This window comes from Etheostoma spectabile, chromosome 8 (genome assembly GCF_008692095.1).
Source record: "Etheostoma spectabile isolate EspeVRDwgs_2016 chromosome 8, UIUC_Espe_1.0, whole genome shotgun sequence".
Lineage (NCBI taxonomy): Eukaryota > Metazoa > Chordata > Actinopteri > Perciformes > Percidae > Etheostoma > Etheostoma spectabile.
Genome location: NC_045740.1, coordinates 31622329 through 31626438, shown reverse-complemented (window position 1 = coordinate 31626438; position 4110 = coordinate 31622329). Strand labels below are relative to the sequence as shown.

Below are 4110 nucleotides of genomic sequence, written 5' to 3'. Positions count from 1 at the left end.
TGGTCAAGGCCACACCCCCACCCTCCACCTTGCCCCCCTCTCTCCTCCTCACTAGCTACAGACTCAGACATGCCACACACTAAGGAAAACTCATTGTGGGACTGGCTCTAGTGGCTAGAATTCTGTAGGCTGGATTTGGGGAAAAAGACTTCCGATATAGTAATAGGGACCACTAAGGTCTATATAAAGAGACTTCAGATACAGTATTAGGGACCACTAAGGTCTATAAAGGACTTCAGATACAGTATTAGGGACCACTAATGCTATATAAGAGACTCAGATACAGTATTAGGGACCACTAAGGTCTAATAAAAGAGACTTCAGATACATGATTAGACCCCTAGTTCTATAAAGAGACTCAGATACAGTATGTGACCCCTAAGGTCTATATAAAAAGACTTCAGATACAGTATTAGGGACCACTAAGGTCTATATAAAAAGAACTTCAATACAGTATTAGGGACCACTAAGGTCTATATAAAGAGACTTCAGATACTATTAGGGACCACTAAGGTCTATATAAAGAGACTTCAGATAAGTATAGGGACCACTAGGTCTATTAAGACTTCAGATACAGTATAGGGACCCTAAGGTCTATATAAAGAGACTTCATACCAGTATTAGGGACCACTAAGGTCTATATAAAGGACTTCAATACAGTATTAGGGACCACTAGGTCTATATAAAGAGACTTCAGATACAGTATTAGGGACCACTAAGGTCTATATAAAGATAAAAATATATGGAAAAAAAATCATAATTCAGTTTTGAAGTTCAACACTTAATGACTGACTTTGTAGGCTCATAGAAGTCTGACATATTCGCATCATATCAGTTGTAATTTGATTTGATGTATTACTCGGTATCTAGGGCAGTGCTTCCGAACCCTTTTAACATATAACCCCTTACACTGAAGCAGTATCCTGCTACGTTATTGACGTAGTGTTCTCCAACTTCCTAAATCTAATTCATCGTTTTCATCATTTTGTGTGTCTTACCCCCCCAAAGGGAACCAGCGATCTAAGGAGGATCTTGAGCTTAACTGAGAAATATTATAGTAATTATTTATCTCAACTCTGTTCTAGGGCTGAGCCATAACTAAAACACTGCATCAATAATTTAGATATAAAACATAAATGTATCAGTAAAAGAACAACTTCCCTCGTGTGTAACGACCAAAAGATCCGGAGATGTCGTAGGGGAGCACACCATGGCACGTTAAATGTAGCGGAAATATTAATATTAAATATGTTGTTAAAAGGGTCGCGGTTTTTAATGCAGCTCGCAGTGCTGCTGAGTAATAAAGAGGCTAGCCTGTCGGACCTTGGACGATAACAGCTAACGCTAGCTAGCAAAGCACAGCATTGGCTACGTTACTGTCACGTATATTAAAGACTTCGGGTGCAATGAAATAAAGTTATAACGTAAGCATGATGTCCTCAAAGCTAAGCAACTTCAACATTGACGCTAACCTTTTGAAGAACAGCAAGCTTTAGCTACATTCTGCACACTGTGGCACAAAATGTAAACTTCCTGGTACTAAAAGGGATGACATTGATTGTAACCAATCAAATGAGCCAAATGTTCACTTGCTTCATTATGACTGGTCCACGGTGTCGTAGGCGGGGAGAATTGGCCGTTGTTTAGCAGGGGTACATTCAACACAATGTCTGTTCGGAGTTTCGCTTGTAGCAGCCACAGCGGGCTGGGACAGGCACATCCATGGCGCCTGTGTCCTTCTGTCTAACGCCTCTACTGCTGCATGTCAAACCAAGTGCAGTAAGGACAGTAATCCATATTCAGAAAGACACATACTCACTACATAGGCATTGTAATGACTTGCATGAATGCAAGCTTATTAAAGTTAGAGATCAGATAAATTACAACTTAGCATACTGTAAGGCGGTGTTAGTGGTTATTCTTCACTCTCCATCTGTTAGTCATCAATATATCTACAAGGAAATAAATAGTTAATCCAAACAGATTGGGAGTTTGGGTCCAATGACATCACTGAGGTACCCTTAATCAATTTTTTTATTTTATAACTTATTTCCCATGCAAACACACACATTATGTGCCCCAAAACCACATGTAAGCCATACATTTAAAAAAAACTAGTGATTCACGTTAACATTCCAGTCCTATTCCATGTTTCACCAGCAGAGTCTGCACAGGAGTCACCACAGAGAGAGAAAGAGAGAGCCCTATGCAGGAACTGCAAGCAGTTGAAAAGCTCCTTTTAAGGGCATGAGATTTACTATGTGAGTGCACTGAGCTGGGTGTGTTGCATTGTAATGAGGTCTTGTAGGACCGTGGATGTGAAGGTGACGCGCAGCCATCTGCCCACGCCGGGTAAACAGGCTGCTGGAAACAGGATGCCAGTGATGAATCAGTGTGTGCAGCAGAAGATGAACCACAGATAAATAATATCCTTCTGGAGTGCATTCGCTGTCCAAAGTTACAAAGTTGTTATGTGGGTCATGATCGTTTTTGACCTTTTCCCCTTTGAATTTAGCATGGGCCGTAGATTGCTGGTTGTTGGTCCCTTGCTACGGTTACAGCCTACATAGAGCCAGCCAAGTGTATTATTGTTATCAGTGCTGAATCACCAGCATTATAAAGCGTTGCCCTTTTTCTACTATATGTAAGCACAAGTGAAGAACCCTTTTAAGTGGATAGGCCCTTTGGCAATATTTTGAAAGTACACAACTTAAATTAACAATTTGAATAAACAATCAGTTGATGTAGATACTTTTCTATTTCTTAATTTATATTTGAAACTAAAGGGAGTCCAAAATCTGCAAGTCACAGAAGAGAGTCAAAAGTAAAAGATCTGAATAGAAATGCACAGTTCAGCTGCTTTGGCTTCTAGTTCCCAGTTTAAATCCTTATGGGCCTTAAATGGTTTATACCACAAAAAGAGTTATGTAAATTATGAAGGCCCGTTCAATGGAGTGCAGGGTGATAGCTATACTGGCCAAATTATCAAAAAGGTAAAGACAAAATGGCCACTCTGGGTCAACAGTTGCAAACCCTTCAGGTTTACAGTTTACAATTTAGACCAGTGACTTTTTTAGCTCCTTTGCTATTTTGTTTCTTCATTAGTGTTTCAAGCAGGTACAGACAGAACCAGACAGAACACATGGTTCACTGATATATGATTGTGTGTGCACACGTTCCAATAAAAGACAGACTTGGCTCATTTACTGTCAGCTGAACTGTGTTCATGCTTCTTTACTGATCCAGCTGTCAACAAGTTGAGACTCGAGAAGTGAGTCTTGCTAGTTCTTCTTTTCTCTTCCCTCTGTCCACTAACCCTCCTCTCAACTGCATCCCTATATGGTAAAAGTCTCAGTGCTGAAACACTGCGCAGGAAATACACCATTTGAATACCAAATTTAAAGAAAGAAGACTGAAACGACACACACCACACACACTTTGATGGACTGAAATTGTCAACCCGACTTCAAAGCGTTTTTGCATATCCATTTCAAGAAAAGCTATTGTGGTTTACCACATGTAATTGTAGTTACTTGTACTTTCTGTGTTCCGTCTGCATTCTCATGCCAGAGGCGATCATCATGTGAATGATCACAGAGAATTTTCAAGCATTTTTAAAAGGAGCTTCTTCAGAGAAGGACAAGTGACAACTCTAACCCAAAGCCGTTTTCTGCTGAGGTTTTAACATGAACAGCACGAGAGGGTTTTCACAAGGGGAACTGTGCTTTCCAGGTCTCACAGCAAAACCAAAGACTTCCTGTACACATGTGTCTTGTATGCTTGAGAGCATTGTGTACTAAAGGATTTCAATAAGACACTCCTCTGAGTCTGAGACATTCATTGGCTTGGACCACCTTAGGCTGTAGCTGCACTTCATCATTCAAAAGGCAACAGAAAAACACTTTTGACATGTTTCTAGATGAAAATCCAATGAAATAACTGCTCTCCTGTAGGTAGAAGTTTCTTCATGTGTGCTGGCTTCTGATCACCTATGGTGGGAAAATGATCGGCCACATGGAACTTAACCTTTTATGCTATCATAAAAGTTGTAAACTGTGAATCATAAAAGTTGTGAAGTGTGAAACTAAGACCATTTCGAAACGTGCAAGT

The 4110-nt window shown here is 40.1% G+C and overlaps 1 protein-coding gene across 2 annotated transcripts in view; it reads right to left on the bottom strand.

The window, feature by feature from the left end:
- Positions 1-1563, bottom strand: part of LOC116693428 (MTOR-associated protein MEAK7-like) — a 13836-nt gene extending 12273 nt beyond the window's left edge. For both annotated transcript variants that reach the window (XM_032522412.1, XM_032522413.1), the window contains exon 1: positions 1473-1563. The gene's annotated coding sequence lies outside the window, so the exon portion shown is untranslated. The remainder of the gene's footprint in view (positions 1-1472) is intronic.
- Positions 1564-4110: the final 2547 nt, after the last annotated feature.